Source organism: Asterias rubens, chromosome 15, assembly GCF_902459465.1.
Source record: "Asterias rubens chromosome 15, eAstRub1.3, whole genome shotgun sequence".
NCBI lineage: Eukaryota > Metazoa > Echinodermata > Asteroidea > Forcipulatida > Asteriidae > Asterias > Asterias rubens.
Window position 1 is genome coordinate 5,467,597 of NC_047076.1, and position 10,535 is coordinate 5,478,131.

The window sequence follows — 10,535 nt, forward strand, 5'->3', positions numbered from 1 at the left end:
ATAAAAGGTCACGCATGAAGAGAAGTAGTGTGGGTGGGGACACTTGTAGAATGATGGTAATGACGTCAGGTATTGGGCTCCACTACGTCACAATTGTTATGACGGTGGGAGACATTCCGATACGTCAAAAAATAAGAATTGGTAGAATTTCCAGGTAAATCCACTATGATTGTCTGACTCACAGTTGCCTCCTCCATCTCATGAACAATTTACTCTAGCCCCGCCCATGTAATGTGTATAGTTATCCCTAAACTTCTTTACGTGTTACGTGAGGAAATACAAACGATATTGAAACAAAATGAAGCCATCAGGTACTTTAGTTTTACATTAAAGGCAGTGGACACTATTGGTAATTACTCGAAATAATTATCATCATAAAACCTTTCTTGATTACGATTAATTGGTAGAGGTTGATGGTATAAAATATTGTGAGAAACAGCTCCCTCTGAAGTGACGTATAGTTTTCGAGAAAGAATTAGTTTTCATCGAATTTGATTTCGAGACCTTAAGTTTAGAATTTGATGTCTCGAAATCAAGCATCAGAAAGCACACAACTTCGTGTGACAAGGATGTTTTTTTTTTTCATTATTATCTCGCAACTTCGATGACCGATTGAGCTCAAATTTTCACAGGTTTGTTATTTTATGCATATGTTGAGATACACCAACTGTGAAGGCTAGTCTTTGACAATTACCAATAGTGTCCACTGTCTTTAAAACAAATGAGCTTCGCACTGCACACTGAAATCTGTCAATAAGCACTCTACAATAACATAACATGGAAAGTTTTCTCAACCTGGTATAAAATACGTTCTTTTAGTTTTTTTTATATATTTGTCTGTTGGGGTGTGTATTTGTTCGTTTTTCTTTCTTTCCGTTTTCCTCATTCCAAATATTGCGTCTCTTACATTGTTCTTATTATATAAATATACTTGTCTCTTATGTGCGTAATCCAATAATAAACATGTAGGGCGCATGCACTGGAATTGTGTTCAGTGAAAAAAAAGGTTGAACAAAAAGTAAATATGGAGATATTTACAGTTTGTGTTCCCACAATCGAATAAGGGGAAATTATGCAGAGTGCAGGCCTTTGTCTTTTTACGATACTTTTAGATTTTTTTTAGAGAAAGCACAATTGCATTATTTGTCCAGATTCTCTCTAATTTAGGACCCATTAAACAATTTGAAGTACAGTGATACATCAGAAGAGACCTATCAAATGTGACCTTGGGGCTTGCAGCATGTTGCTAAAGCTTATGTATAGAGTAATGAGGACAAATATTAGACTCAACCGTGAAAGCTTGCTTGCCTGCAATAGCCAAACGAGTTCTAGATAACGTACACAGAATTGAGTTACGGTATTTGCGTTTATTTGGACATTGGTCATGGCTCCCTTGTGTTTATACTACTCTCTCTCTTTTCTTTTGATAGAAACCAAATTATGGAATGATCAGCCTTGACTAAAAAACGCGGCAATGTGAACTCAGTATTCTGAAAATGGTATACGCCATTATCGAATTGTGAGTGAACAATTCACAGTTGACATATCGCTACATTGTGTATGTATATATATGTTTCTCAGCCATGAGATTGAGTTATGGTTAGACCACTCTTGACGGCAACCTCTGTCAAATTTAAATTTTTAAACTACATTAAAAAGGAAACAACACTGTTTTAAATACTTTTGGGGTATTGTTTTTCTGTGGGAATTTTTTTTAAAGAAATTTCAGTTTGAGTCAAAAACCTCAACATCAGTCGTGAGAAACACGAGTAGCTTAAGATTTTGTGAATGATAATTATTGAACGCACAGAGCTATACCCAGGCACAAAGATGCACGACTAACGTTAAGTTAAAACTAACGTTAAGTTAAAACTAACGCTCGGCAGTGTACATATATAGAGTCTGTACACGGTCTTGTCTTGTATAATGCCAACCAATTAACTGATATTGACAATTGAAAATACCTTGATCTATTGGCTTTTACGCTGATTTACTTTTCACCAATGGCAAGCAGACCTGTTCCCTTTTATATCTCTACCTCATAGTGCTTCATCTGCTTTCTCGGGCATAATTTACAAACAGAAATACTTTTCTTTTACTGAATGCGCCGTCCTAAGATTCAATTGGTTAACTTTTAATTAGACTCTGATTTCCATGTTTCGTACCACTGTTTAGCCCCGGTGGACTTCTCACAATTGACGCTGAATGCTATGACATTGCTGTTAATGTTTTCGCCGGTGGCACAGTGCGGGGCTTTCATACCGCAGTAATGGCACCTAAACCGACGAATCGGCAAGTTCAGCGCGGAAATGTGCTCCCGCTACGTCGTGACGTAGCCCTACCCGGTTGTCGCTACTTTAAAATGTGTCCAGTTGTTTCAAGGGCACTGGACACTATTGGTAATTACTCGAATTAATTGTTGGCATAAAAACTTACTTGGTAACTAGCAATGGAGAGCTGTTGATGGTATAAAACTTTGTGAAAACACACGGCTCCATCTGAAGTAACGTAGTTTTTGATAAAGAGGTAATTTCTCACTCAAATAATAAAATACCTTCTGAAGCCTTTTATTCTGCATCTGAAAACACACAAAGTAATGCAACAGGGGTGGTTTTTTTTCATTCATTATTCTCTTGTGAATTCGTTGACCAATTGAGCACAAAGATTCACAGGTTTGTTATTTTATGCTATGTTGGGATACACCAAGTGAGAACGTTTGGTTTTTGACATTTACCAACATTGTCCAGTGCCTTTAAACGCAACATAATGAGAGAACAGATACAAATCGGGGTCGTTTCAATTAACGATTGCCTCACACGAATGTGAGTGTACTTTTGTCTAATTGGTTGTTTCTCGATCTGTATTAACCTTTAATTGTTTAATACGAGATGATACTTGGCTTAAATAAAGTATGGGCGTACAACGGCCATGAACATTGCACTTAAAAACCTCATCTCACTCGTGAGCATAGCCTGAACGTTAGACAATGAAAAGATGAAGATCTATTTGTAGTTGGCGTAAATTACATTAATATTATTCAATATATATCACAGGCTATAGTACTCTATTTCAACACGGTTACACTTTGTGTTAATGTTTTTCTTATTTTTCTATAATATTTGTCTTTCTTATTGTGTTTTTTTCTTTTTTTCTTTTCTTAATGACCCTAAAAAAACCGTTAATAAGATAATTATTAAGATTCCGACACAACTTTTATGAAGAAAAAGAATTTGTCGATGGTAATGATTCTCTACACCGGAACTTCAGTTCTGATATTCACTTAATTCATGGTACGATTATTTTGAAGTTAAGGCCGTGTCCGAAACGACGACTTCGGCTACAGCTACGTCTAGATCAGCGCGTCTACCAGTGTTGAAGCCTAGGCAGACGCGCGCGATCTAGCCGTAGCTGTAGCCGAAGTCGCCGTTTCGGACACGGCCTTATACTCATTGACCCTCGTAGATATCTACCTGTTTGCTTTTAATTAATTCTTCCTTAGGATAAGACGCTGTATGAAGTGACACTTAACACTCATGAAATATTCATTGTGGCTATTTTGACTGTCTTTGGCCCCCTGGCAAAACTATTGCCCACACATTGCAATCAATTTGCTATAATGACGTGCTTTGCAGGCATGGTCTTAAGTGGAAAACAAATAAGAAAACTGTTAAACATCTTAGGATTATTCGAGGATAATGTAAATGTCAAGTTCGTAAATATTTGTTGTATTTAATTTGTATAAGTACATCGAAGTTGCTAATTTTCATTGAATGCTAAGTTTAGATCACTCGACGTATAAAGACAATGAGCGGTTAAAACATACCGTTTCTCTCCTATGCGCTACAGGAAGAAAAAACTTCAAAAACAAGGACAACTATTTCTCCGTTTGCAAATAACCCTAGGGCATATAACGCTTCGGAAATGATAGGGGGGCAACTGAAGACGTCAACGCGTATTAGCCGCATGGTATAGCACTCAATCACCTTTAAGAGGTGCTGAAGGGCGGATTACTGGTACGTTGATTATGGGCATGCCACCAAAATGGAAATAACATGTATAAAGTAATCACGCCAATCGTGTGGAGCAATTGGGCTACTCAGTGTGAAGCTTTCACAATTAAAGATCTGTTATTGACCAAACCCCGAATCTTCACTGCTAATTTACCCGTTTGAAGAAAAAAAAGGGTGACGTCATTGGTGGCAATAATATAGAATGTGCATGTCTTGCGCGTATCCGAACTGAGTTTGTTCCAACCATAGTTTGTTTTAAGTGTGTGCTATTCTGTTTACTCAAATAATTTAGTCTGACGTATTTTACGGCTTGATGAAATTAAAATAAATTTAACAAATCAACAATGAAAACCCGCGAATAAGATTTGACCTTCGCGTCCGGATACTAACAATTATAGATGTTTTCTCAACTGACGTTCGTGTCAACCTTCGACATGAGTATTATGTTCGCCGATGTTGGGCTTGATTTGAGTTTGGGGTTTCCATTAGTCATAAGCATCCTCATCACAAGTTTTAGTTTTGTAAATGTTTACTTTAACAAGTTGTTTATACTATCAAACTCAGGTTGGCTTAGTGGTTTCTTTTAAAGACACTGGACACCATTGGTACCTGTCAAAGACTAGTCTTCTCACTCGGTGTATCTCAACATAATATACATAAAATAACAAACCTGTGACAATTTTAGCTCAATCGGTCGTCCAAGATGCGAGATAATAATGAAAGAAAAAACACACTTGTCACACGAAGTTGTGTGCTTTCAGATGCTCGATTTCGAGACCTCAAATTCTAAATCTGAGGTCTCGAAATCAAATTCGTGGAAAATTACTTCTTTCACGAAAACTACGTCAATTCAGAGGGAGGTGTTTCTCACAATGTTTTATACTATCAACCTCTCCCCATTACTTGTAATCAAGAAAGGTTTTATGATAATAATTATTTTGAGTAATTACCAATAGTGTCCACTGCCTTTAATTCCCTGCCTTTCATGTATTGAGGACCCTAGCTCACATCTCCCCTCAGACTGGCGCCCTGTATGGATTGGGCTTTCAGTCCCTACCTGATTGCGTGGGTTTCCCCCCAAGTTGGGGGTTTTCTTTCTACATCTAAATCTGAAAATTTCTTCAACAGATGTTAAATTTGAATGTGGGATAAAGAACATTCATTTTGGTTTTACCCATATACACCGAATGTGTGTGTTAGCACTGTATATTTTTCTTCATGAACATTGCTTCTTGTCTTCTATGCATCCTGCAATTGGCGCTAATTGTGTAGTTTAATGCGTAATACAAAAATACAAACAAACCAATACATACAAATTTAAAACAATTAAAGTTGTGGTTTTTAAACAAATTTATTCATATGGGTAATGTTTTTTATACATATGTCTACTGAATTAAATTAGCATCATGGTTGTAAATCTAAATGCATATATAAGAGTTTTATTTCACGCTATTTTTTAACGATTCGCGATTTGAATGTCTTATCTAAATCATCATAATCCTGTAATCACTTGTGTTGTTGGATTTGCAAAAAAACAAAAAAACAAGGAACAAATCCAAACCCAAACGACCTCAGCAACAACAACAACAACAACCAATTGAATGAAGAAAACGGTCATGTTTCCTTTGATTTATGACCCTGTTAATCTTAACTCCTTTATATCAATCGAGTTTCCTCAAAATAAAGTAGGGCCAACAAGTTTACTTGGCCAGCCGCTTCACGGTTGAAGGACGACTTATCACCATTCACCAAAGCACGATACTCAATGTAACGACGATCAGAGTGTCAAAATAGAGTGGTGTCAGTAACCATGATCCCCCAGTCCTATTGATTATTACGGTGTCGGTGAAGGGAACCCGACATTCATCTAAGTGTGATTCAATCACATGTTATTGATTTTTTTCTTTCTTGTGAACGACGGGTGAAATATCACAGGAGAGTGTGGCACCAAGCAGGGCGAGCATACACATCTTATAACATGACTATTCTTCACCCACGTCAACTCGCACTCGCAATTTATGAAATTCTGCACATTTCTTTTTTTTGCGTCATCATTCTGTTGTCCCTCGAGGTAAAGTTGCAAGTTGAATCCAAGGTCATCACAGAGGAATATTGGCAGCAATCTAGCCCACTGGGTTTATAGTCATGAGGTGTCATCAGATTTAACTGTCGCTATAGTCCCTGATCGAAATATTGCCTGACATTTTATGACATGATACCCCAAGAATTAATCATGGTAAACTTAGTCCACACCTACGTTTCCAAAAGCTGTGATAAAAAGTGTGCTTTTCATATTATGAGTTTTTTCCGGTGCATTACACAGAAATGACGCATATAGACCTAGAAGATTAATTTTCATAGACGTCGATCTGAGATGATACATGTTTCATTATTACACCTTTTTTTCTTGTTAAAATGCCGCACTTGTTTTTAACCCTTTCAAGTTAAAGTTGCACGGCCGGATTTTTGACAACAATATTAAAGGAACACGTTGCCTTGGATCGGACGAGTTTGTCTATAAAAAGCGCTTGTAACCGTTTTTTATAAAATGCATATGGTTGGAAAGATGTTTTAAAAGTAGAATACAATAATCCACACAAATTTGCCTCGAAATTGCGTGGTTTTCCTTTTACTTTGCGAACTAACACGGTCGGCCATTTATGGGAGTCAAACATTTGACTCCCATATATGGCAGACCGTGTTAGTCGACGAGATAAAAGGAAAACCGTGCAATTTTGAGGCATGTTTGTGTGGATCATTATATTCTACTTTTACAACATCTTTCTACCCATATGCATTTCATAACAAACGGTTACAAATGCTTTTCAAAGACCAACTCGACCGATCCAAGGCAACGTGTTCCTTTAAATTTAATTGGTAAAAATTTCTTTGAACGTATATAACCACGTATAATATCACCTATGAGGGAGTGTTGGCTCTGAAAAGAGCTCGGATCGGGACAATTCCCCCAAATGAGGCCTACGCAAACCGCCTTTGCAAAAAAGCGTCCTGCCCATCCTCGTCCTCATGGTTTACTTTATTTTCAACCATGTTTCAATTAGTAAACCCTGGGATGGAAACTCCTTACTTGGACCCTGATTGGACAACGACTTTACGATATTAGAATATGCTCCATATTCATAGGTACAGCCAGCCGCCGGCAACCAACAATCTACAACAAAACAAGCTTTTAAATCTGGTACCGCACTACGAGATTATGACAAAATTGTGAACTTCGAAAAGTTGCCAGACTATTTGAATTTGCATACGTATCCAAATTTTTGGGATATGCAAATGATCCAATACTAGGGTGAGAGAGCGGTCAACCTTTCGACACACCCTGGGGACGAGGTTGCGTCCTGCCTGGCTGTGTGAGACCGACATTTTGTTTTTAACAGTTCCTTGTTTGTTTTATTGACTTATAGCGTGCGGCCGACAGAGGAAGCGGACTGTTTAGCGAAGAGAAACGGGGAAGCTCTAAAGCCATCGACCACAAACTGGACAGTCTTCACTTTGCTCTGTGGTGTAGACGAATGAACCAACAAAATTCCCTCTGCAAGTAAACCACAATGTAAGTTTTTAACGTGTTTATATGGTTATCACACGATGTAGACTTTATACAAGTGGATTATACACTTAAAGCCATAAGCCATTTTGAGGTATGGCAGACACAATACTATGACACTATTAGGTTCGGGTAAATCTGATCATATATCCACCCTAATCGAACAATGCAATGTCATTACTGACCACCATTTTCCGAAAAGGCTTTTATTGTATGGGGCTAGGCCCTAAAACATCTCAATAAATGTCGGTCTTTGATTGATTTGATTTGAAATGGTTTATTAAAATAAAAATAAAAACATTCACAGCTATGAGGCTAAATAACTTGATTTGTACAAGTTGAAAAATACATAAGATTTTAAGAACTAGAAGTATTGGCTGTGCACTATATAACGATCCTTAGTATAAAAAAAAAAAATTATAATAATAATAATAATAACAAAAATGTACGTAATGAAAACAAAAATTTAACTTCATCATTTGTGCAGTTTCAACAATGATTTGTATTTGTTGTGTACAATAATCACGGGGAGGTTTAAAGACAACGTTTGCGTTATATAAAAACATTCCGATGTACATCTAAAATTCACGTGTCAAATCATGTTTCCCGCCGTTGCCCTATAAACCATTTTGAGATATGGTGGACACTTTGCTGTATAAAACACTATTTTGGTTTGGGTAAATTTGTCTGTATACACCCAAACCAAACAGTTTTACTCCTATAGTGTCCACAATACCTCAAAAAGGCTTACTGTAGGATAGCTCATTTTGTTTACGTACCGGTACAAACAAACGGTAACTAGAAAAGCACTTGATAGAACGCATGCCTCCCCCTGTCAGAATACATGGAAAGCCATTGCTGAATGCACGAATTTCTAAGTGTGTGCTCTCGTACACGCGTGCCCGTCCAAGAGCCTCAACATATAATAATTTTCACCAAAATCTAATTGATTAATCATCAGCCCATGGTCAATCTTTCAAAAAGGTTTAACTTTTTGTGGAAATCAGTTATAAACCTATTGAGATATAATGCATATGAAATGAAGACAGAAAGGCACTAACATACAGACAAACACAACAACAACCAAGAAAAACAAGTTCCGTTGTTAAGATTATAGTATTAAGAAGGATTTTAAACTGTGCATGGTGGAAATACAATGTAGTAAGGTTTGCGGTAACACATGATAATCTCTAATAAAGTTGGGGTGTTTCTGAACAGAACCGTAGTTTAGACTCGACGTTTCGATCAGTATGCTCTGATCGTCTTCTGGAGAAAGATAAGAAAGGTAGGCCTACATCACCAGATACAAAACTTTTAATAAATATATTGTATTATTGTCTCTTCCATACAGATATTAGAACCAGCTATATTTCCAGGATCAGTCATTTCTACACAAACTCTATTTCTACAGGAGCTTTAATAGCATGCAAGTGAGAGCTTAAAGCAACAGGAACGTTCGAAGTTTGTCGCAGGAGTTGGGCAGTTTGAATGATTCCAAAATGGCGGGGATATCCAATGCATATTATTATTATTGTTTCTGAGAGACCATGTGATTATTAATTCTTTATATCTTTTACCTCAACAAAACAATAATATCAAAACAAACATTGTTTGACTGTTATTGTTTTCCACCATTATTTGTTTTGCATTCAAAACTGTGTAGAGAAATGCAACATGGAGGGACTAGTGGTCACGTGGTTGCTGGACACCATTTTCGGTCCAATGTAGCACAACCCGATGTGCAGTCTAGTCTGGTACCCTGTCGTTTCTTTGGACCGAAAATGGCCCTTCAAATCGCAAATCGTCGCAACTCACTTAATACACAGTTCTGAGTTCGTTCACACTATATAGTGCTATTCACACGACAGAAATTTAACTGGGGTCCCTTGCTTATTTTAGCATGGTTGTAAAATGTAGCAATGTTTGACAAGATTTTGCAAGAGAACCTGGACAGTAAAAACAATTGTCGTCCTTTCAAACGAAGAATATTTTGTAAAATGTTTACAACCATGCTTCAATTTATCAAGGGACCCTTGCTAAAATGCTCTCGTGAAAGGGGCTTAAAGCGACCTCTTTCTAAAAGATTTGCATCGCGTTTAAATTGTACAATCTACCCTTAAGTTAAGCCCCGGAACCCTTCCTCCGTGCTTCAGCATGAGGCGCAGAACAGAATCTTATTATGAACACTAATCTACGTTACTTGTTCGAGGCTTGAGTCATATAACATGTTTGGTGTGAACTACATTGGGAATGTGTTTTCGGAACGCTTATAGAGGTAGTAAAGAGACCTACCTAAGCAAAAGTGATATTCACATGATAGCAAATTTTCTGGGGTCCCTTGCTTAATTTTAACATGGTTGTAAAATGTGGCAATGTTTGACAATATTTTGTAAGAGAACTTTTAGACAAAGAACAAAATTGTGTCCTTTCACACGAGGTACATTTTGTAAAATGTTACAACCATGCTACAATTTCGCAAGGGACCCTTGCTTCATTGCTCTCGTGTGAAAGGGGCTAGAGTGAGACAATGATAACGAGACACTACGGCCCCTCAATAATGGTGAAGTCCAACGTTACATCAGTCCCTGCCCATATAAGAATGATGAAATGTTATAATTTGTGCATCATATCCAATGGCCTCCCTGATTGTCATCTAAGGGACGTCGTACTATTTACTTCAATGCTCCTTTTCGTCATTTAGATTGTGTGCAAACGCGAAACAAGACGAGTGCACTTATGATTGTAATCTATAGCCATTCTCAAGGTCTATACACCGTGTCTACTAATAATTATGCATCTTATAGACTGTATTGGCGAATAGGTTACAGTATGCCATATTATATTCGCCAGAGGGCGCTATAGGGTAATTGCTGGCAAACAAAAGATGTAGTGTAAATTAATGGATGTCAGTGGCTATGGTCGGATTGCATCAAACACTATGTAGATGCTGTTGCTACTGT

General features: G+C 37.4%; 1 long non-coding RNA gene across 1 annotated transcript; it reads left to right on the plus strand.

Annotated features, from left to right (window-relative positions):
* The first annotated feature begins 7,435 nt into the window (after positions 1–7,435).
* LOC117300319 lies at positions 7,436–9,869 on the plus strand. The gene is made up of 2 exons (XR_004520157.1): positions 7,436–7,581; positions 8,927–9,869. It is a non-coding gene; the product is annotated as an uncharacterized LOC117300319 (long non-coding RNA).
* The last annotated feature ends 666 nt before the right edge of the window (positions 9,870–10,535 follow it).